General features: G+C 41.1%; 1 long non-coding RNA gene across 1 annotated transcript; it reads left to right on the top strand.

Annotated features, from left to right (window-relative positions):
• Positions 1 to 12703: 12703 nt before the first annotated feature.
• LOC134217572 (uncharacterized) lies at positions 12704 to 20856 on the top strand. The gene is made up of 3 exons (XR_009981095.1): positions 12704 to 12788; positions 20211 to 20444; positions 20505 to 20856. It is a non-coding gene; the product is annotated as an uncharacterized LOC134217572 (long non-coding RNA).
• The last annotated feature ends 4752 nt before the right edge of the window (positions 20857 to 25608 follow it).

The following is a 25608-nucleotide window of genomic DNA, read 5'->3' on the forward strand; positions in this document are numbered from 1 at the left end:
TCCGCTGTTCGAACCACTTCATTCATTTATTTAGTCTACATCTAAACAGATGACACTGGATCAACAATTTGACGCCACAATACACGGTTCGAGGGCGCATCTCTCCATCCTCGAATACGCCCCACGCTCGCCAAGTCGTTCTGCACCTGGTCTGCCCATCTCGCTCGCTGCGCTCCACGTCGTCTCGTACCTGCCGGATCGGAAGCGAACACCATCTTTGCATGGTTGCTGTCCGGCATTCTTGCAACATGTCCTGCCCATCGTACCCTTCCGGCTTTAGCTACCTTCTGGATACTGGGTTCGCCGTAGAGTTAGGCGAGCTCATGGTTCATTCTTCGCCGCCACACACCGTCTTCTTGCGCACCGCCAAAGATGGTCCTAAGCACCCGTCTCTCGAATACTCCGAGTGCTTGCAAGCCCTCCTCGGGCATTGTCCATGTTTCTTGTCCGTAGAGGACAACCGGTCTTATTAACGTCTTGTACATGACACATTTGGTGCGGTGGCGAATCTTTTCTGACCGCAGTTTCTTCTGGAGCCCGTAGTAGGCCTGACTTCCACAGATGATGCGCCTTCGTATTTCACGACTGACATTGTTATCAGCCGTTAGCAAGGATTCGAGGTAAACGAATTCCTCGGCCACCTCGAAGATATCCCCGTCTATCGTAACACATCGTGCGTTGGAACCTAGTATTCACGGCATTTTTGAAGGATTTGCCGTACAGTAAAGATCTGGTCCGTTGTCGAGCGGCCGTCAACGAAGCCGGCTTGAAAACTTTCCACGAACTCATTCACTAATGGTGACAGACGACGGAAGTTGATCTGGGATATCACTTTGTAGGCGGCATTAAGGATGATGATCGCTCGAAAGTTCTCACACTTCAGCTTGTCGCCTTTCTTGTAGATGTGGCATATAACCCCTTCCTTCCACTCCTCCGGTAGCTGTTCAGTTTCCCAGATTCTGACTATCAATTTGTGCAGGCAAGTGGCTAGCTTTTCCGGGCCCATCTTGATGAGCTCAGCTCCGATACCATCCTTACCAGCTGCTTTATTGGTCTTTAACTCAGAAAATTATATTAAGCTCTTTTAGTGGAATGTGTTCAACCGTCTAAGACGAATTAAGTACTGTCCATTTAATTCCACCAGTTAATTTTCGTTATCTTTGCAGATACGTATTTCGACCACACAGTTGTGGTCGAAATACGTATCTGCAATAATAACGAAAATTAACTGGTGGAATTAAATGGACAGTACTTAATTCGTCTTAGACGGTTGGTCTTTAACTGTTAGATGGCATCCTTAACTTCCCTCAAGGTGGGGGGGCTGGTTGGCTTCCATCGTCCGTTGAACTGACGTAGTCATCTCCTCCACTGCCTTGACTTTCACTGCCTGTACTCTCAGCGCCATTTAAATGTTCCTCTTAGTGCTGCCTCCACCTTTCGATCACCACACGTTCGTCCGTCATGATGCTCCCATCCTTATCCCGGCACATTTCGGCTCGCAGCACGAAGCCTTTGCGGGATGCGTTGAGGTTCTGGTAAAACTTGCGTGTTTCTTGAGAACGACACAGCTGTTCCATCTCCTCGCACTCCGCTTCTTCCAGGCGACGTTTCTTCTCCTGAAAAAGGCGGGTCTGCTGTCTCCGCTTCCGTCTATAACGTTCCACGTTCTGCCGGGTACCTTGTTGCAGCGCGACCGCCCGCGCTGCGTCCTTCTCCTCCAGAATCTGTCTGCACTCTTCGTCGAACCAATCGTTCCGTCGACTTCGTCCCACATACCCGACGTTGTTCTCCGCTGCGTCGTTAATGGCTGCTTTGAATGTATTCCAGCAGTCCTCAAGAGGGGCCCCATCGAGCTCACCCTCTTCCGGCAACGCTGTCTCGAGATGCTGCGCGTATGCAGTGGCGACATCAGGTTGCTTCAGTCGCTCTAGGTCGTACCGCGGCGGTCGTCGGTACCGAACATTGTTGATAACGGATAGTTTTGGGCGCCGTTTTACCCAGCACCAGATAGTGGTCAGAGTCGATGTTAGCGCCACGATATGTCCTGACGTCGATAATTTCGGAGAAGTGCCATCCATCAATCAGAACGTGGTCGATTTGTGATTCTATCTGCAGTGGTGATCTCCAGGTGTACCGATACGGGAGGCTGTGTTGGAAGTAGGTGCTGCGAATGGCCATATTCTTGGAGGCGGCGAAATCAATTAGTCGTAGGCCGTTTTCGTTTGTCAGCCGGTGTGCGCTGAACTTCCCAATAGACTGTCTAAACTCCTCCTCTTGACCAGCCTGAGCGTTCAAATCTCCTATGATGATTTTAACGTCGTGGCTTGGGCAGCTGTCGTACTAACGTTCCTGTTGCGCGTAGAATGCGTCCTTATCATCATCAGTGCTTCCGGAGTGTAGGCTCTGGGCGTTGGTTATGGTGAAGTTGAAGAACCGGCCTTTGATCATCAACCTGCACATCCGCTCATTGATCGGCCACCACCCGATCACACGCCTTTGCATATCGCCCATCACTATGAAAGCTGTTCCCACCTCTTGTGTGTTGCCGCAGCTCTGGTAGATGGTATGATTGCCTCTAAACGTTCACACCATTGATTCCTTCCAACAAACCTCCTGCAGCGCTACGATGCCGAATCCACGGTCCTTGAACACATCGGCGAGTATGCGTGTGCTCCCGATGAAGTTGAAAGATTTGCAGTTCCATGAACCGAGTTTCCAATCGCTAGTCCCTTTCGTCGCAGTGATCTTCGCCGATGGTTCCGGTGTTGATTATTTGTTGCGTAAGTTTTTTGTTAGGCTGGCTTGCAGAGCCTGACACCAAACTCCCTAAATTTTCGGAGGACCATTCCTCCTTATTTCCGGTGGACCATGGTGCACAGTTGCACTAAGAGTCCCTCGCTGGCACTTGGACGATGATCAGCCGCCCCTAACATGTAGAACATACGCTGTTGTGAGCCGCTCCTAACATGGAGAAAAGACGCTCAGTAAGATCTACACTTCCGGAGAGGAGGGAACCCCCCCTTCCCTGTCAGCATACGACCAAAGTTCCCACCGGGGTTGGTTACCCGATCTTCCCTAAGGTTGCTCGTATCCCGGCCAGCGCCACGAGGAGGTAGGGATAGGAGTTGCTGGGTAAGAGGTTAAGGACCGCGAGATAGGGTCTATTTTATTCCTTCAGGCACGCGAAGTACCAATGGTACGCTTTACCCAGCATTTGCCGTGCCTGATTAGCCCCATATCCCATAACATGCATAACAAAATTATATCTCAATTCTATCAATGGTTGTTATTTAAAACAACGTGTGTTATAATTAAATAATTCGATAAAAATGTATATTCGGCCAGTTTTATTTCATATCAAAATTATAACAACATTAGTTATGAATATTTTCACAAAATAATTGCCTACATTTTTCGTAGATATTGGAAACAAATCACTAATCACCTTCAGTATAACTTGAACCCGTCCGATATTAATACATAGCTGGAACAAAGTTAATTGACTACATTATGAATGGAAATCCGTCGTGGTAGCGTACCCGATTTCTATCCGTGATGTAGGCAATTACCTTGAAAGTAGATTTTTGTACAGAAAAATTATATCAACGTTTGTTATAATGTTGATATGGAGGTATCAACCTCTGTTTTAATTGTGTTATGCCTAGAGGTATTTTTGATATAATTTTTGTTATTTTAACAACTAACCAGCAAAATTTATATCACATTTTGTTACAATATTTTTCTGAAATAAATAACTCCCCTTGTTATAATTTTGTTATGCATTATTGATCGGGATGAATGCCAAATAATATTTAAAACTTGCAAGCAAATTATGTGGGTGCGTGACATTAAGCATAAGTACGTTGGGTCATTAGGTACAATGTAGTTAGGCACAACGGAAATCCCCAATCGGTAAAACAATGCTAGAAACAACTGTTTGGAGCACCTCCACGGGAGTCCTCATCGCTATTCTCATTATAGCGCTCCCTCCCGAGTGCTATTTTAGGATAGCGCCAAATCTTCCCACCGGTGGTTTTTGTTTTAGGTATAGTGACTTCGTAATCATATTGAGTTCTCACCGGGCGTTGCTAAAAGTAGTCATCATCTTCTTCAATGGCTCTACATTTCAACTGGAACTTGGCTAACTGCTGAACGTAGTATTCTATTAGTATTTCATCAGTTATTAATTTAAAGCTTTTCTATGCCCGCCATTGCGTGCGTATGTATTTTGTGTGACAACTGACTACTATGCTCAAGGAGCCTACTCGAAAGCATCCTTGACCGAATCGAGAATAGAACTCGGCATCTCCGGAGGGCAATTCTACGCTTTTGATCACAAGGCTAAAGCACAAGGCTGGAGACTCGTCGTAGTAAATTTTTTCACCGTTATTCTTTCTGGACTTCCTTCCTCCTGGAAATTTCTTTCGGGGATTTATAGTTGCAGTCAAAGAAATTCACTCCAGTTTTTTCCCACAAGAATCTCTTGGCAAAATCTAGCAGGAATACGTCCACAGTTTTTTTTTTCTCTGGAGAATGTCTCGGAGAAAAATATTTGTAACAACATCCGAAAGAATCCTGAGAGTTTTCAAATTAAACCACAAAAAAATTATAGGGCATTTCCAATAAAAAAAATCCCGGAAGAATCAGGAAGAAATTCTAAAACTATTCTGGGAGAATTGCTAAAAATTCTTTAAAAAACACAAAGATTTCTGGGGAGTTCCCGGAGGGATCCAAGATGAATTTCCAAAACAAATTATTTCTAAAAGAACATAATTGAAACAGATTTTACGACCGTAATTGTGGTGAATGATTTGTTTATCGGCTTTATCGGTCATTTCTACTCAAAGTATGAGGGAGTAGATAACCGAAAGATAATTGAAAATCATTAGATTGAAAGCCGTTCGCTAGGGCGCGAACAAGTAAAAGAACGACAGAAAAGATAAACTTGCGGGAGGTTTTCTGGAGGAACTACTTGAAGAACATACTGAACAATTACTAAAAGAACCTTCTGAGGCATTCCTGGAAGACCTTCCCTTGGAATAACTATAATAACAATATAAAACAGTTGAATTTTCTTTCGCGAAAAATCCATGAATATTTCGGGCTCTATCGGGCGCCGGTGCGCATCGTTCCTCATTATAGCTGACCCATTACTGTAATTATTTCTTTGCGGAGTTGAACTGGGGCACCATGTAGTTTAAAAAATTGAATATTTCCATTGTTTTTTAGTTTACGTCGAAATTATTCTGAAAAAGAAAAACAGATTTTTTGCAATTTTTTATTAATAGCAGAGTGACGTTTCACAAAATAGCAACTCTGAATGGAAATTTAGCAACCCAGTATGGGGCGCTAAATTTGGAAACTCACGGCTAATTTTGATTTGCGTTCTTATTTTACATTCCCGTTTAGATACCTCCGGTGTAAAAGTAGGTCCCTATTAGGGGCCCGGAAATAGCGATAGGGACCCAGATGGGGACTCCCGTGGAGGTGCTCTTACAAAAGCCGATGCGATGCATGATGTCTGTTTTTATTTGTGACGCAAGAGAAGTTCGTATGCTGATATGTTTACACAAAAAAAAGTCCAAACCTACCCCAACATACGCCACAACACCAACCTACCTCCAGAGAAACAGGTTCGGTATGGTCATGATTCCGTCAACAGATAAGTCAGTTCGATTCATCCTTCGTTGCGAAGAAAGGTCCAGGCAAAACGCTCATATATAAACTAGATCTTTGCTTCTTCTCTTTGTTTTGGATTTATTAAAACCTCCATCCATTAACTCGGCTCTCCAGGCATATCCATCCATGTTCGTGGCGTTAAATAGCTAACCTGGGCAGTGCTAATCGGTGGTACGCACAACGGTGCTAATTAACTTAGTTCGAATATTTTTAGATGCAATTTAAAAGTCGAAGGAATGACAAAGTTAATGCTATTTTTGAGTATTATCAAGTAAAAGTAAGTTTAAAATTGAATAAACTTGCCCTGATAAAAATGTATGTTTGCAGATTTGTACCATTGCGTTTGCATATTTCTTTTGTGAAGTAAACATGAAAGGTCAAGGGCTGTAGCTGAATTAAAAACACATTTTTTTAGAAAGTCCCATTGTGCGATTTGCAATTTTTTTACCACTGGTCATCTAATATCTAATTCACTTAGATGGATTTTGGCGACATGACGCAACAGGTTGTGCGGCTTTGAAATGGAATTTCCTGGGATGCCAAATTAAATTTGCATGACGCTTGCAAAGATGATTGATACTGTCCATTCAGAGAAATCAAAACGTCAGGCTACTGACTTAGCTACTACTTGTTTCGCATTGTGTGTCTACGTCTATATCACCCCAGGAGTTGTTCCCAAATTTATTAAAACTTTGCACAAATGTTTCCGACTGAAAACTCTATCTCCGTTGCTTGAGGCTATAAATGAAAAGAGTGGTTTGGTCACAGTAACTGTCAGTAACGACTGCCAGTAACCGTCATATGTACTGTAATCAATCAGCTATGAATCAAATCTGACATAGGAATTTTTCCACTATGTCCTGTTTCAATTAAATACATAACTTAGTTTGCGAAACACTGATATAGCGATGTCCCGTTTTGGAGAAATTGAGTTTGGACATGGTGGCTAGACTCTGAGGATACCCTTTCATAATTCCATAACGAATCAATTATGCAAGTGTCCAATCCAATCTGTCAAGTCTCACATAAATACGCCAGACATTTTGATGAAATTCATCAGTTGCTTTTCAACCACTTCAAAGGACATTTCAATATGGTTTCGTCTAAGATCGCCATCATAATTCTCGGTTGCTTGGCGTTGCATGCAAAGGCCGAGGGTGAAGACAGCTGCAACAAATACATTAAGAAGTTTGCTGACGAAATCAATCACCAATCGATACAGATACAAGAACAGTAAGTCTTATATTATTACTCATAAATGTTTTCAACGCTGATAACGAACGTTTTACTTTCCAGAATACACTCGATGAAACCCGTGTTGAAGGATTTCATGTGGCAAGCCTTGGAGCTGGAGTACAAGGTTCGCGAAATGCGGGAAAATTTGGAACACTTCACTGCCGTTACTGGACTGAACCATTCCGGTCAAGAGTCCAAAACCGCGTCGAACATTTTCACCAGACAGACTCCCTCGGGATTCGGTGCTGCTATTAGTGGAAAGTTGAGTCCTCCGGTGTCAGATCGAAGCAGTTCCAATTAAAAGTTTACTACTAGGATGGACTACTAACATTATTTATTGTAATCATTGTTGAACATTTTAAGACTGCTGATTCATCTATTATTAGAAATTCATTTCCATTAAAAATTGAATTAATGTTTACGTAATTAGTTGTTTGAAAAATAAATAAAATATAAATATTAAATATATCTCTTTGTTTGTAATGTTTTGAGAACGAAAAAGCGTGGCGTTGTAACTTGAAGCTCCAGCCTCAGAAAGCGCTTTGTGTCCGCTTGTTCGTAAGTTTCGTCGTGTATTGTCTATCCGGAACAGATACAGGAAATTTTCCCGACTTAGGAAGTAGTGCGCTGGATTCGCCTAAAGACATTGGAGTAACTACAGGGGGCCAGGGAGGGCTTTAGCCCCACCTAGGATTTAATTAGCCTCCCCTTGAATTTTTTGCTACTTTATATAAGTGTAGTACATAGAATTTTGTACAGCCTTTTAATTCCGAACAATTGTTATATCTTGCAATAATAATGCTAAACACGAAAGATTTTACGTTCAATTTATCCGGGCACCAGGAACTATCGTGTAGTACTTTTTTAGCGCCACTTCTATTCTGAATAGAAGTGGCGCTAAAAAAGTACTACACGATAGTTCCCGGGGGCCCGGATAAATTCAAAAATACCTCTACCGAAAAATAGAGATGGCAAATATACATAAAGTTGTGACAAAACGTTCTACGCTAAGACAATGTAACAATAAAACAGGACTTAGTTAACTCCTTGATGAAGGTACAATATATGAAACCGAAACGTCGGATAAAAACGTAAAACCCGTTTTTGAGCATAAGAAGACTGAAAGCCATAACCTCAAACATAGTAACAATCTATCAGAACAAACACAACTTCTGAGATTTTGAGATTGAGAGGACAATTTAAGTAAAATGCTTAACGGCTTATATGGTCTTAATATTGAGACAATATAAAATTTTAAAAACCCTGATTAATCCACCTAGCGGTGTTGGTGCCTTTCTCGTGCAGAAAAAACTTAAAAATATGAGTGAGTGTTTTTTAGCGTGTTTTGCGAATTGAAAATAGTATTTTGGCCATAACTTCCGATTCCATAGTCCAAACTGGCCAATTTTCAAACAATAGCAAACAATGGGACAGGATTCTCAGTCGAATGGAACTTGTTGCGAGTAATTCGGCCAATGCTAAGCATGAGCATGAGCATGAGCATGATTGACCGCCCACGGTTGCTACTCCGTTATTGCCAGGTCAGCTGTAATTACACAGGGAACCAACAGATGACATTTGGGACTAACATCATCCTCAATGTGTAAAAACTGGTGACCCAATATAAAGCAATACCAGCGCCGGCCGTGTCCGAATGCAGGTCAATTAAGGAATGGGTAGGAAAATGTTGACGTGATACTCGCTTTGATGGAAGCCGACGAGTCATCTGCACTTCCACGAGAAATCACTGGGATGTTGGATATATGGGGTAGGGCATGTAGCGAGGCTCGTCTTGGTAAACGGCATGCTGTGTATAACGTGTAGTTTGAGTATCGCGCACTAATTAGTTCAATTACTGACCGCACTAAGTAGAACAAAAATTCCGTGATCTCGAGGCCGTTCTGTTTTAAACAAACACGTCCGATCGCGCACTTAATTTAAATAACTTACCGCACAAAGCAGAACAAAGATCCGTGGCCTCGAGACCGTTCTACTTTCAAACGAATACTAACTTAAAAAAAATTACCTTCGTGGTATCGATGAAAAAACTAACACAATGCAAGTTCGGTGGCTTCTGCATACTGATAATCGCGTTCCTACGACCGAACCGACGCGCACTAATGAACTCTATCAATTTTTATTCATCACCTGGATTGTCCCGCAATTGAGAGAAAATCTCGCAAAATGTAAGCTCGGTAACTTTTGCATACCGAGAAACGCGTAACTTCAACCGAACCGACGCGCACTTTAACACGATCGTTCAAGTACTTTTCCTATTTTTACCATGATTTGGGGATGGAAATGGTAGACATTCTTTATGCCATTCATTCCGCAATGCATTCAGAGAAATAGGATTTATATATGAAATAATGAGTATAATGAAAGAACATGTATTGAACACAATTAATAAAATAAAAATAGTAAGTTTTATCAATTTCACATGGAGAAGGTAGAATGTAATAAATCCTATATATCTTAGAACATCATAGTTCATTATCACACATGTTTCCTGTATAGTTTATATTTATTTTAACAAGTTCACTGAAGGCAATATGCTTTCGAAATATTTTCTGTAGCTTCATACACCTTGTAGTATATGGTGGTTCCATCAGGAGCTTCGTGCATAATAGGGTACTCAAAATTTGTTCCTATGTTACGGGTGATGTGTTTCCTATGTTATTTCAACATTTCCATCGTCATTAGATGGATAGATATCATTTTTGGTAATGAAACATGAGTATGTTACAACACTGCATTTTTCTAGATCCTAAATCTAAACTTTTGACGCTTGACAGTTACGGCATATCTGAGCAATGTCAAACTTGTAGCTGGACAGCACCCATAATCAGAGCAAATATCGAAGCGTGCACACGCATATGATTTCTTTCAGCGAGAAAGCAAAAAAAATCAGGAATTGAAATTCTGTTGAGTCTCCTAATTCATCAATTTTTCAAGTGCGATAAATCAAAGCAAAACATTAAAAAGAGGTGAGTTATATACTTTGTGATTTGACGTTTAGTGTGCTTTGTGATGTGATATTAAATTTCAGTGAAATGTTAGTGTTGCGAAATTTGCTGAACAAACGAAAAATGTCTATCATTCCCGGTAGTGCACTAAATTACCTAAATGTAAGCCGCTGCATACTCTACCCATTGCAATGGTTGCGATCATGGCATGACAACCCGCTATTTCACATACAAGAATAATTTACTTTAATTTTGCAATTGAAAACTATTTTTTGTAATTTTTGCCACTGAAGGTTTCAAAAATAAATAAACTTTCGTTTTTCATCAATTCATGGGTATTTTACTTCAAATTTTTACTGGGTGCAATGTTTTTTTGGCCAAAAATCAACACTCTAAAAGTAGTCGCATTTTTTCCCCGTTTTTTGAAGCAACATAATTACTTCGGAAAAAGTTAGCTAAGGTCTGTAGCTTTCCATTGCATTGGTGTTTGTTTTACTGCATAATGTTGACTTGAGAAAAAGTTATAAGCGAAAACCGCAACCCGACCTACAACCAGATACCCTTCCCTAATATTAATCTTTTTTTGGAAAATATAGAATATACAGAATATAATCAGGTTTCTACTTCCCGTCGTATGTATATGTTCAGCTTTTCTTTAATATTTTTTGAACAGAACAACTTTTCGTCTCTGAACAGTTTCATTTCATTCAATTTGTTTAGTAGAAGATCACGATACAAGAAGACAAAGCTAAAGCAATGTTTGAACATTTGTCAATACTAATAAATAGTATCTGAAAGCTAGTTGGCGTCTTCAGAGTTAATGGAAATCACTGAATTAATCCAAAATAATTAGGTTCAATAAAGCGAATCACATTCCTTACAACGATAGCCTCATCTACCATAGAATGAAAAGAGAAACTTTTCAGAAAAAGGTAGTAAAAACAAACAGGCCCAGAAAATGCATTAAGTAGATAATATGAATGAATAAATGAAAAATAAAGTGATACTTAACAGATTCCACAGGATTCAACCAATCCTGTCTTCATCCACCAGTTTCTGCATGCGGCCGGAGTGACACCTGTTGTCCAACTGCAGGAATCGTTTTGGCCTGTGTGGCTAGATCCAACAGTTATCGTATATACATTCGTTTCCGTTTCGAGCCGGCAAACTAGGTTGGGTGGACTTGAAACTGCGTCCGGATTCATTGCCAATTGCTGCTTCCTTCGATACCGTCTCCGTCGAACGATACAAATCCCATCCGAAAGACTGTCACCGCTGCTGTGATAACTTTCTTGTGTTAGATACCTTTTCTTGATAGTGATGTTGGATAAAAGAAGTCCGCATGTGTCGCCTGTAACGTCCCAGTCGAAATCCAACCGTCGTATCTTTCCGGATCCCTCCGCTCAGACATCCAACCTTCATATAACCTGCATTTTCCAACACCAGTCTTTATTCGATCACTAGGGCACCGCGGCTATGTAAATGGTTGTGGAGCACTATGTAGTATATTGATTTTGATTAAAAACAAGCAAAAACCAAGTTTTTTGCTAAATTCAAATCTATCGCGGAATACAAAGTGGAATTAGGAAAATATGAAGCTTCAAAATTTTTGAGCTGCCATTCTCGCGCACAGATTACTTCGATCAGTCTGCGAGTAATTCGGCCAATGCTAAGTTTCAAAAAGTGTGTCTACAAAATTTTGTACACATACACACATACACACACATACATACATACACACAAACAGACATCACCGCAATTCGTCGAGCTGAGTCGATTGGTATATAACACTATGGGTGTCCGAGCCTTCTATCAAAAGTTCGGTTTTGAAGTGATCATATAGCCTTTACGTATACTTAGTATACGAGAAAGGCAAAACATATTTAAGATTTACAGAGACACAGAATGTTTAGGTTAGGTACTGAAAAAATTCAAACAAATCCTAATTTTTTTATTGATTTTATTAGCAAGTTTTTAGGTTTTTCTATGGTGTCGTTAGTAATTATTCTATCAATGGAATACTTCCGGAAATATGATAGCCAAATTCGCGAAGTCGAGGCATATTCTGCTCTTCCCTCATATGGGAAAAACCTTTGCTATCTGTCATAGTTTGAGTTATACAAGGCCGCCATCCACTCCTCTTTGTGGCTCTACTGTAAGAACCAATAAAGAATTGTCATTAGTTGTGTGAATAATGTTGCTTCGACTTCGCAAATACAACCTATTATATGACTCTATATAACAGAGAACGGCTACATTCCAACACTGAGATTAACTTCATGGTAATTCAAACTACATCTATGTGGTTATTTCTAGAGTGCTTTGAAAACAGGTCGTATGTGCAAAAGAGAGTCTCTCTTTGGATCTATTGTCTTTTGATTATTACAAAACTATACAAAAGTTTCATTCGAAATTCTTGGCAGATATCCAAAGACAATAGCTTTGTCTATCATGCTGAAGTGGAAATGTAGCAAAACATGCAAAACAAGCCGATATATTAGCGAAGGAGAGCGTGATCAAAGAGAATCTCTCTTTTGCACATACGACCTATGTCTTTAGTATTTTTGAAAAGAAAAGACCAACGATATTCAACCGAAGTTGTTTCTCTGTCAAATTAACTACAGTTGTGATTGTGTTGAGTAACAGCGGAAAGCGCAAGACGTGAAAAAAAATCTCCCGTGAAAACCTGCAAAAAATGGAAATGGAAACGAAAGAGGAGCTTGTTGAAATAATTGTTGCATAGGACGAATTATCCGATGGTAAGTATTTAAATAAACTATAAAGAAAAGCTTTTTTATTCTCACATTTTTTCAGATGCTGATCCGGATGTTCCCGAGAATGAAGCCCTTCGGTGTTTGATTACCGAAAGTTGGCGCTTGAATGCAACTGTGTACGAGATTCTAATTGGTAAGTTTTATAAGGAAAGGATGACGAGAACTGAATTCGATTTTCCTCCCGGAAGAGGAAACTCATGTTTTGTTCAACAATCCGTTCAAATCCGGTGAAGGATAAACCCTTCAACGCAATGGAACGGAACAGTAAAGGTCCCCACGCAATACAGCGGAACGGCGACGGAAATGGCAGCATTGACAGTTAGCTCATATATTTTCTAACGTCCAAGTATATAACGTCCAAGTCGGGTGGTTTAATCCCCGGAAATAGGCAATTAACTTTGATTGAACTGAACCTGAGTTGCGTGCTCTTGCTTACGCAATGCGGGCGGGTCTGAGCTTGACGACCGACTGGCAAATAGCTTACACAACCTCACTTGACCTCCAATACATTTTCCAAATCAATATCTTCCACATAACGTACATATTCACATATAAGTTTTCACAACATTGTAAATTAACGTCCAAGTCGGGTGGTTTAATCCCCGGAAATAGGCAATTAACTTTGATCGCACATATATTTTCTGTCAAATTTTCCGTTTCCGTCGCCGTTCCGCTGAATTTCGTTTGGGGCTTAACGGTAACGGTAAAATATGACCGAAAATATATGGGCTAAGAGCCTAATCCTGCCGTTATCGTTGCCGTTCCATTACATTGCGCTGAAGGGTTTATCCATTAAAGGATTCGAATGTATTGTTGGACAAAAACTGAGTTCTATTATGACTGGTTATGTTGGTCCTATAACGAATAACCATAGTTGACACTAAAAGAATAAGTCAAGATTAAGATACCTATTCCGGGAGTACTAACGAATATAATAGTTCTCGTCATCCTTTTCTCTATTCCAACTAACAAACTAACTAACTTCAGCGTTAAGTTATTAGCCCGATTATTTCAGCAAAATTTCCGATGTACATGGAACAACTATGCGTAGAACGGCAGTATAAGACAGTTATGTTTGCGGCGGTAGATGATAGACAATAATTCAAGACAACATTTTCAAAACGACTTATCTGCTTTTGTAAACAATGATTCAAACGACGATTTTACGAATCTGATAGCTCTCCCACGCATACTAACACCATCAATAAGTAGGTGAATGTTTCCGCTACCTGTTTATGGTGTTGGTTTGCGTGGGAGAGCTATCAGATTCGTCCAATCGTCGTTTGAATCTTTGTTTACAAAAGCAGATAAGTCGTTTTGAAAATTTTGTCTTGAATTTTAAGATAATTATACCATGATATGAATTCCCTAGTTCTGCTTACTGACGCGAACTGCATCTTCACTTTCTAATTAATTTACTCACCCGCACAAAGCAGAACAACATTTCGATGATCGAGCGATCGTTCTGCTATCCGCACAAAGCAGAAAAAATTATGTCATAACCGGCCGATCGTTCTGCCTACTGAATAAATCACGACTGTACGTGACCTCTGAATGCTGAACATTTGTCTTTCAAGCAACAAGCACACATGATCTACTTTTTCCACTTAATTCCGACAGAAAATTTGATACTCCTAAATAAACGTCTCTGAGGCATGTTTCCAAGTACAGCATTGCGATTAATGAAATCTATTCACATATTGACCGCACAAGCAGATCAAAAGCTTCTGATTCTCGCGAACAATCTGCATATCATATAAAAACGTACTCTGATCTATTTTCTTACCAACCTAATAGGTCCAAGCATTTCTACCACTCTTCAAAGAATTAGCTATGTTTAAAATGCATTTTCTACTAACAAAATGGAAAGCGAGGAAGATAGTTGACACAAGAGATATCAGTACATTCAAAGTTAATTGCCTATATGCCGGGTATTAAGCCACCCGGAGTGGAAATTAATTACTATGTCTGAAACTTGATTATGCATATGTACAACATGTGATAGATTTAGTTCGGAAAAGGTATTGGAGGGTAACCGCCCCTTCGGTGGGGTTTGATCCCACGACCCCAGTACAAAAATACATTTGAGAGAGTTAGTTCTGAAAATGTATTGCGAGAGATCGGCTGGTACCTGGTGCTGGGAATTTGGTTTCATCAGTACCCGCTAAGCTGCGGTGGACGACGGAGGTCCTTCGTAGCTTAGTAGGGAAAGCACCTGTCATGCGAACTGGGGTCGTGGGATCAAACCCCACCGAAGGGGCGGTTACCCTCCAATACCTTTTCCGAACTAAATCTATCACATGTTGTACATATGCATAATCAAGTTTCAGACATAGTAACAAGAGATATATTTGAAATAGGCTACGAGAAGGAAGATTTGAAGATAGTCAAAAAGAAGACAAGCAAAGGCCAGAATAAATATATATTGTGATCTGGGGCTGAAAGTCTCTCTGAAAGAAGTTCCGTTGGTGTTCAAACAGAACTCCATTCGGACTTCAAAAAAAAAACTTTCAAAATTCGGACAAAATTTAATTCGAAATTCGAACAGAAAAATCCATACACAATTTCATAAGAGCTCCATTCGAAATTCAGACACAGTATTGCATTCGAAATTCAAACAGAAATCTATTAAAAATTAGAAAAAAAAATTGAATTCAAACAGAAGTAAATTCGGAATTCAAAAAGAATTTCATTCGCAATGCGTAAGGAGCTTCATTCGGAATCTGAACAGGATTCCAATCCGATTTCAAGAAAATTCTATTCGAATTTCGAAATTCGGACAGAATTCCATACGAAAATCGAATAGAATCACATTCGGAATTTCAATTTGACAATCGAAACAATTTTTTTAAAACTCATACAGAATACCATTCACAAATATTAAAGAGAACTCCATTCGGAAATCGACAGAATTCCGTTCGGAACAGAACTCCATTTGGAAAACCAACTGAATTACATTCTGAATTCAAACAGAATTTCATTAAACAATCGAAAAAAATTTGATTCGGACTTCGAACAGAATTACATTTAAAGAACTCCATTCGCAATTCGAACAAACATCCATTCTTTGCGTCCTACATTTCAATGCCTAAATATAAACCATTAACTGTTGAGATTACGCTCAACACATTCTGGCTACAAATATTCGACAAACTTGTTGCGAAAAATATATCTTGCACATGACACATAAACCACGCGATGACCCTTTCGTATGTATACGAACATTACGATTATTACCGATCGGTTCAACTTTATGCAGACGAAGATCGAAAGCGTAGATTAGTTTAAAACAAATAATTTCAACAATGACATGATTATTATTTCAATCTAATGTACTAATTGTAAAAGCAAATCGTAAAGCGATCACGCATTATGCAATCAATATAAATACAAGTTCAATAAAAACTGAACCACAACGTGATAGGCAGAAAGCAGTGAACAACAATAAGTTTTTGAATATGTAGATTTGTAGAAGACAAATCAGTAGGGTCTAGAATTTTGTCATTTGAAATTAATGAAAATTGTACTTAACAGACTCGGTGTTCCTGTCATGATCTTGATTGTCGATGATCACTAATTTCACATGCTTGCATCCTGCACACGAAGCTGTTTAAATTAAATTAATAAAACTGCTTATCCTCTTTCTTCAGAGAGGGAGCTGCCATTACAGAGCCCGAAAAGTTACTCGAGGTTGATCCAGTTCGCATTACGGTTCGCATTACGTATACATATAACATACCCTACACCCAACCACATAGGTTACTGCAACTCATATGTGACCAGATTTAGTTACAATCAAGCTGTTGCAACCATTATTGTCTGACTTGTGCTGCTCGGGTACTATAAATAGTGGAATATATAGATGAGCAAGAAGGCAAAACTGCATACAGACACCTGAAATTATCACTCAGGGAGTGGGGTTGGCGCGAAAGGCAGAAGGGCAGACCGCCACTAAACCCACCCGAGTAACAGAGGGTTGCTTAAGTTGCTTTCTCTTCTAATGCCCTGCCGCAACCCCCCCCACCCCCCCCCCCCAAACTACCTTACCCTATTACTTCTGTGGGGGAGAGCAGTACTGAAATACTCCGACACCTTTCACAGTGCCTCTCTTCGATGTTTGTTCTGCTTCTGAGCCCTTTGGCGTTGGGCCCTTGAGCCCTTTATTTTTTTTCCATGTGCCATTCAGCCCCACATCTATTTTCTTTTTATTTTTAGAGCCGTTTAGCTCTCAACGTACTCGTAAGCTACTAAGCTAGTCCCCGGCGGCGGAAGCTCCTCCGATACCGAAGACCCGCATCCGTGGAAGACTGTTACATTACCAACACCACACTTTCACCTGGTTAGTATGTTTATAGATCCGCTTAAGTCCTATGCATATTCTCACTTCAACGAGTAACCGGACGAGTGCCGAGGTCAGACCAAAGATTCCGGGTGGAGATAGCTTCCGGTTCAGTGGTGCCCCGACGACCCGAAGCCGGTGCAGTCGCGCGCCACGATCTACTCAACTGGTCCCCGGCGGTGGACCTAGCCTACTCCGATTAACCGATTTCCCATGCACTGCGCCTTTTAGCTTCTTGCTTAACCGATGAGCCATATAGCTCACGCCTTGGTCGCGAACTACTCGGATAGTCCCCGGTGGTGGATCAATCCTACTCCGACGGGGTACCTCCGACGTTCCCCGACATCGGAAGCTCCCCCGTAACCGACCACCCGTCTCAACGCACGAGTGCCGAGGTCAATCCAAGGATTCCGGTTCAATAGTGCCCCAATGGTGCGGGGAGATAACTTCCGGTTTAATGGTGCCCCGACGACCCGGAGCCGGTGCATTCGCATGCATGATCTACTCAGCTGGTCCCCGGCGGTGGGCCTAGCCTACTCCAATAACTGAGTTTCGATTCCCTTGAGCCATTCAGCTCTCACCTTATTCGTTGAGCCATTTAGCTCCCACCCCGGTCGCGATCGCGAACGTCTCGGATAGTCCCCGACGGCGGATCTAACCTACTCCGACGAGAAGTTCCCCGAAAGCGGGAGCTCCTCCGAAACCGGCCGTTTCGTCACGTTCTGAGGCTACACGCAGTAGCTGGCGCTGGCGTTCCCATTCATTATCGACATATATATTCACGACTTCCGCGGCGGAGTACTCATGATCCGCTATCCGTAAAGGCTGCCTGCTGCTGCTCTATTCGCCAACTTCGTTGTAGGATGTCGGCTATCCTGGACGTCGCTCTTGCGACCGCTCTCCATTGTTCTGGGTTCTGGCACATTTTTCTGACGATGTTATCGGTGGTAGTGTCCGTTCCACATGCTTCCAACATTGCACGCCTCTCTGTTTCAAATCGGGGGCATGTGAACAGGATGTGTTCAGCCGTTTCTGTCACGTCTGGGCATTGCGGACAGGCGGGAGAAGCCGCGTGTCCGAACCTGTGTAGGTACCACTTGAAGCATCCGTGGCCGGTTAAGAACTGGGTCAAGCCAAAGTTTGGCTCTCCATGAGGTCTGCTAATCCATGCCGACACATTTGGGACTAAGCGATGGGTCCACCTTCCTTTAGCCGTGTTGTCCCTCTCCCTCTGCCATTTGGCTACCGTTGCTGCCTTGATATTCCTTCGAGTGTTATCGGTGCCCCTGAGGGCGTAGCACTCCTCGTCTTCCTCCACCACCAGTTTGATAGGCGTCATGCCCGCGAATACACATGCCGCTCCGCGAGATACGGTGCGATATGCGCTGATGATCTCAGGCACATCAGCCTATGAGTACTCTCCAGCTTTCGCACGTTGCAGTTTACACTCAACGCCGATCCCCAAGCTGGACCTCCGTATCGTAGTATTGAAACCGCCACGCTTGCCAGCAACCTGCACTTGCTGGAGCACACCCTAGAGCTGTTCGCCATCATTATCGATATTACCGCTATCGCCATCAACGCACGCTTGCAGGCGTAGCCGACGTGACTTTTAAAGCTCAACTTATCGTCGAACATCACCCCCAATTGTTTCAGAGATCTCTTGAAGGTGATGTCGCAGCCGCCGACTCTAATTGTCGCCTCTTGAATCGATTTCCGGTTGTTAACGACTATCATCTCCGTTTTATGATGCGCCAGCTGGAGCTTCTTCACTAAACTGATCGAATAGGCTGCAGTCAATTCGACCTCCTCGATGGATTCTCCATACACGGTCATGGTTACGTCATCGGCGAATCCCACTAACTTGACTCCTGGTGGGAGCTTTAACCTCAGCACGCCATCGTACATCACGTTCCACAGCAATGGACCCAAAATTAGTACCTGTGGGACACCTGCCGCTATAGAGTAGGCAATAATTTCATGTTTTTCATTGAATATTCAACCAAAAGACCTGTTACGTAGAAAAATGATTTTTGAACGCAATTCAATGGTGTTTAGTTTTTCTCTGAAGATTGTTTTAGTCATTCTGGAAGAATGAGAAAAAACTTTGATTATTTTGAAAATATATTTAAAAAATTGCCGTGTATTTAATTCTGAAAATTTGCCCGTGGCTTGCATTTGTTGGGCAGCCCTTATTTATGTGGTACCTACATAACGAGAGGCCACAGACTTAGCAATATTTTCTCAAGTGCTACGGAGTTGATAATTAAGGATGGAATTCTTTGAATAAGTATTTGTCTAAAGTGGGAATGTAATCACGGTAAATCTTATCACACCCCGTAAAGGTGCCATGTACATTAATTACCTATAATGTTTAGAAACTCAATGTTCATATGCATACCATGTGAAAAATTTAATTCGCAGAGATAATTGGAGATATGGATTGATTAGTGATGACTACGGTTACTGATGAAGTATGTGCGTTTCCAAAGTATTCCCAATTACGCCAAGTTATATCTGATGAACGTAAAAAAATACTTCGCTTTCCATCTTACGTTTCACGATTATTCATTTAGTCGAATCTTTAAAATACAGTCAAACCTCCATGAGTCGATATTGAAATTACCATATACTCAAGCAAATATCGAGATGTGGTATAGAAATTCTTTGGAAAGCTGTTTCAAGGGACCATCAAAGGAACCCAGGACATATTTTTCAATATGGAATAATTTGCTTTTGTGAGTCGATATCGAGTCATAGAACATTGACTCATGGAAGTTTGACTATAACATGAGTGCTCACTGCTCTGCTCAAGAAATCACAATTATTAAGAAATCAGTAATTTTGATTTTCAATCCTATGTGTTATAACGATGTACAACTTCTCTCATTTTGTTACACATTCTAGCTAAGCTCATGCTTATGTAAATTATAAAGTAATTAGTCTCATCATGAATGACATCCAGTAATATTTCCTAGCCCTTGCAATCATTCAGAAAAAAAGGTTATCAAAGTCTCCAGTCTGACGTGAAACATCAGTATCGGTTTAATTTAATTTCAGGCAAAATTATGCAACAGGTTTTGCAGTGGCAAAGCTGTCTGTGGGAGAAATCAAACTTAGTTTGCATGCTTTTTTTGTGATAGACTAGCTCAGCATTAACCGGTGTCTTTTCCCATTCATTTCGTACATGATTTCAACCAAAAATAACTATGGAAGTGGAGGACACAGAGCTGATATGTCAACCTTAAATAAGCCAGCCGGTCAATGCAAAGGATCAGTCGGTTCCTGAGCTTTACCAAACACATCCATCATGAATGTCACAAAGATAACAGTCTTTATACTGCTGTGTTTCGCGATTCATACTATGGCCGACAGTGGAGATAGCTGCAAAAAATACATCAAGAAGCATGCCGACGAAGCAGAGCAGCGAGCGAAAAGTATACAAGAACAGTGAGTTCATATTTCATTAGGTATTTAAAGCTAAGGTTAACTCAGATATTTTTTTTCCAGAATAATTTCAATGACACCTGTATTGAAAAATTTTATGTGGCAAATCTTGGAGCTGGAGTATAAAGCTCAAGAGATACGAGAAAGCCTGGAACGTTTATCTACTGGTGCGGATGTAAACAAACCCAGGGAAGACCCTCAAGAGTTGGAATCCGAGGTTAAATCAAGTGAATTGTCGAACGTTTTCTCGCGGCGAGCTCACACCGATTTTGCTACCAAACTAATCTGGAAACTAGAACAGGCTGCAGACAAATCGTAGAAGGGCTAAGTAAAAATAGCAAGAGAAGGAGACAGGTTCACACCATTTTATTTAATTCATTTAGATACTGAAAATGACCAAGTGGAATTAAAAATAATTTGAACTTGATATCTAATTTATAAAAACTTACAACTAGTTTATTCTACTAAAATGTGTTGTAAATAATTTTCAAACTTTTATATTTACCTTCTTTCTAATGTCAATTTATTAAATATATTAAGAACAAGTAATTGAACATTAGAGTGGGACGCAGTTGTATGGAAAAATGCAAACTTCGTCCGATTAAGTAAGATCAAGGTTTTTCTGAATCGTCCGGGACCCCAATCAACTGTGTAAAATCGCGTTTTAAATTTACATGGAGATTAGTATGGGAAAACGTACTTTTTTACATTTTTGCTATTAGCGGCTTCAATTTATCATCAATCACGTGACTCAATACGTTAGCATATAGTCTGGAAGATGCCGAAAGACTTTGCCGAAGAAGGTACGTAGCTGGAAGGTCTACAAAAAATGTTATTACGTTTCGAAAATTGATTGTTCAAACCATATGCAAGAAATCAATGTTTCTGCCAGCACTACCGGACGACCTATGGTTATCGAAGGGCAAAACCCATCTTCCTTCTTGTCGGATTTTTTTTATTGTGAAATGATTCCGGATAGCTCCCATTAGCTCTGAAGCCCTATAAGATCAATTATTTTGAAATAACACTCAGTTAAGGTGATTATAGAATCAAGCCAGAAATCGGCCATTTTGTAAACCACGTGCTTTTCCAATATTTTTTTCAAGAGCACGAGATGACACGTATGGGGCTGAAATAAGGGATGATCGTTTGCTTAGTTATGCTGAACAATCATAATTTGAGTTTCGGCACTGTACGAAAACTATTACGCCAGATTTGGGCTTTTGGAAATGTATGTAGATAAACGTGTGGTGAATTTGAAATTCACCACGGGCTTCATTCTATAATCACCTTAAATTATTGGTCTACGTCAGGGAATCAATATTCGAGCAACGCCTAACAATATACCCTTTGTCGTCAACAGAGTTTGTTACTGACAAACGCACCCAGCGACAAACCTTTATCAGAACCCGAACACAATATGACAAGAATCATTTGCCTTGCATGCTCTGATATTTCCGAGAATACGGTGCTAATTTTGTAATCATTGTTCGATTCTCGAATATTTGCATAAAAGCAGAAACTATGATAGCAAAGAAACCGAAATTTGCTCTTGAAATAATGCAAAATAACGGGATGAAAAGTTAGCAACAAGATTGTCTTCTTTTTTGTTGCTGACAAAATTTTTCGAATCTTTGTCATTATTATCTCCGACAAAAACAAAGCTTTGTCGTTGGTTCTCTTTTGTCGCTTGTTTCGCAAGCGCATTTCAGAAAAATTGATTCCCTGGTCTACGTAGTTCGGCAGTGCTGGCAGAATAAACGATTTTTTGCATACGGTTTGAACACTCAATCTTCGAAGCATTATAACTTTTTTCGTAGACGTTCCAGCAACGTGCCTTCTTCAGCAAAGTTTTTCGGCATCCTTTTGGTTATACTTTAACGCAATGTGCCACTTTGTTTACGATGAACTGAAACCTCTAGTAGTAGAAATGCAAAAATATACGTTCTCCCATACTAATTTCCATACAAACTTTAAACGCGATGCGGAAAGCGAGGAAGCAACCGATCGGTTCCAAATTCTGCACAGTTGCTCGGGACCCAGAATGGCTTCGAAAAACCATTGATTTGAAAAAAATGACCAGGACGCCCCACTCTATTGAACATATGCTAAAAACTAATAGGCATAATAAAACTAATTGTGTGTTATTTTAAGTTATTGTTTTTTTTTTAAATTGTGTAACTTAATTTTTAGAAAAGTGCGCTGTTGAGTCTATATTTCCTACTCTACCACTTTATTTATTACAAGGAGGAAATTTATTCCCATGTTGATCGTTCGAGTAATTGATTTATAACGTGCATAAATACCTACCTGGTACCTGGTACCTGGTACCTACAGCGTCGATACACCTATGTCTGGCGTATTGTAGAGCTCCATAATCGTCGGTCTTGGGCGATGTTCCCCGTTCCCCGTTTCCCCGAACGTTCAGGGTCCCCAGGTCCGATTCCACCGCGTGCAGCCAGCGTGTTCGTGGCCTTGTTTTCGCTATTCTTTCTTCCGACATTCGCACTAAGTGACCAGCCCACTGAAGTCTGCCGAATTTTATTCGATTCACAATATTTTCTTCTTTGTATACTTGATACAGCTCATGATTCATGCGTCTGCGCCACACACCATTTTCTAGTTTCCCTCCGAGCTCTCCGGTCTGCCTCTTTTAACGTCCATGCTTCATGTCCATAAAGGGCCACTGGTAGAATCAGAGTTTTGTATAGAGCAAATTTCGTTTCCGTCTGCATGTTGCGGGACCTAAGCTGGTTACGTAATCCGTAAAAGGCCCTATTCGCAGCAGCAATACGTCTTTTCACTTCACGGAAAACGTCATTGTCACATGTCACAAGCGTTCCAAGGTAAACAAATTCTTCAACAACAACACATCCCCATCAAGCACTACCTCAGCACCAACTCCACTAGGTTTTCCTTTATCTCTACCTGCCACCATGTACTTTGTCTTGGTAGAGTTAATGGTTAAGTCTATCCTCGCCGTCTCCCTCTTCAGTGGGACAAAAGCCTCCACTACTGCTCTTCGATCGATTCCAATAAGGTCGATGTCGTCCGCAAAACCCAGGAGCATATGCGACCGTGTGATGCCGTTCCTCTCCACGCCAGATCTCCTATAGAGCCTTGTAGTGCAATGTTGAACAATAAACTCGAAAGTGCATCAATCCGTCTAAGGTCACAAACGAGGTTGACACTTCGTCTGCAGTCCGAATACTTGATTTCGAGCCATCCAGCGTTGCACGTATCAGTCTAATCAGTTTCGCCGGAAAACCATGTTCGGACATTATCTGCCACAGCTCATTTCTTTTAACTGGATCGTACACTGCTTTGAAATCAATTAACAGATGGTGGGTCTGCAACTCCCGAAATTTATCAAGCATCAACCGCAGGATATGCATCTGATCCGTCGTAGATCGGCCCTCACGAAAACCTGCCTGATATTCGCCGGCGAAGGATTTCTCAAGCGGTCTCAGTCTGTTAAACAGGATACGCGACAGGATTTTGTACGCCGAGTTCAGAAGGGTGATCCCTCTGTAATTGGCTCACTCTAGTCTGTGCCCTTTCTTATAGATTGGGCATATGAGGCTATCCAACCAGCCGGTAGGCAGTTCTTCATCCTGCTATATTTTCTGGATAATGTGGTGGATTGATTGATGCAGCTGCTCACTTCCGTGTTTGAGAAGCTCGACCGGGATCTCGTCCTTCCCAGCAGCTCTACTGTTTTTCAGCTCGTTTAGAGCCTTCTTAACCTCATCCAGCGTTAGTGGTTCCACAGCTTAACCGTCGCCGACTATGTCCATCCTTAATACTCCTTCATTTTCACCGTTCAAAAAATCTTCGAAATGCTCCTTCCACCTGACTGCCACCATAGTCTGTCTGTCTGCAGATTCCCCTCTCGGTCAATGCACATGGCGGGCACTGGCGCAGTCTTATGCCGCGCGCCATTGACATTTGCGTAAAACATCCGCATATTGTTTCTATCCATGTTCTCCTGCCCTTCAGCTATCACACTCTCTTCGTGTTGCCTTTTTTTCTGCAGTGGATTCGTTTCAACAACATGAGCAACATTTTTCTCGTCCGTCACTCGCTGGCATTCCTCATTAAACCAACCGTCGTGAGCGTCGCTGTGCAGTGTCCAACACTTCCTGCACTGTTGTAGTCACAGCTTAGTGGATATTTTCCCACAATCTGGACGTCGCCAGATTCGGTGGCATCTCCTATCCGCTCGTCCAGTTCTGGTGGTACTGTTCTTCAACTCCTTCATCTGACAAGCGTTGGATATTGAAACACATCGTTCTGTTGTTTCGTAAATTAGGGACGCTGGAGAGTCGCGCCCGAATTTTTGCAACTACAAGTTAGTGATCCGAGTCGATGTTCGGACCTCTGAAGGACCTTACATCTATAACATCCGAGAAATGTCGTCCGTCGACCAGCACGTGGTCTATCTGTGAGCAAGTGTCTCCATGTGCATAAATATTAATCCCTATTTCAATTATCAATAGTTCAACATTGAAATTCTGAGAATTGTTTTTTTTTATCCTTTTCCCTATCTACAGAAGACAACGACAAAATTACGTTCAATTTTATCTGCAATAAATATATTATTAGGTATTTGCCGTGAGCTTTTTTAAACCGCGATTCTTGTTGTATATCCCATATGTAAAACTGAAATCACGTCAACAGAGGGCTATGTTTGTGTCTTAACTTTGTTATCTCATTATTTACACAATAAATTACATCTTAAGATGTTTTGCACGTTTGGCTATAATTTATTTATTTCGTTACATAAAATAATAAAGAAGAAGAAGGAAAGAAGAAGAATGCTAAACAGACACACGATGATTAGTTTTTTTTTTACAAAAATGCCGAAAGTCGAAAATATATAAGGATGTTCGAAATACATTATTTACCTTATCGGTGTGTTCAATTTTTTATTGGACTGTTATGCAGAACATGGTTCAGGATGGTTTAGTTATGCAGAACATGATTGAACTGATGGTTTAGCATGTTGTTCCACAATTGCACTTAGATTTGTCATCTTACCCCAATTTTCTCTGCTGAAAAGTGCTGCACATAATCCACAATGCAATTAAACTCGGGCCTACCATTATGCTACTTTTTGACAGGGCAAGTGAATGGACCAGCACAGTTGAATTCAAAATGATCATGT

Source organism: Armigeres subalbatus, chromosome 2, assembly GCF_024139115.2.
Source record: "Armigeres subalbatus isolate Guangzhou_Male chromosome 2, GZ_Asu_2, whole genome shotgun sequence".
NCBI lineage: Eukaryota > Metazoa > Arthropoda > Insecta > Diptera > Culicidae > Armigeres > Armigeres subalbatus.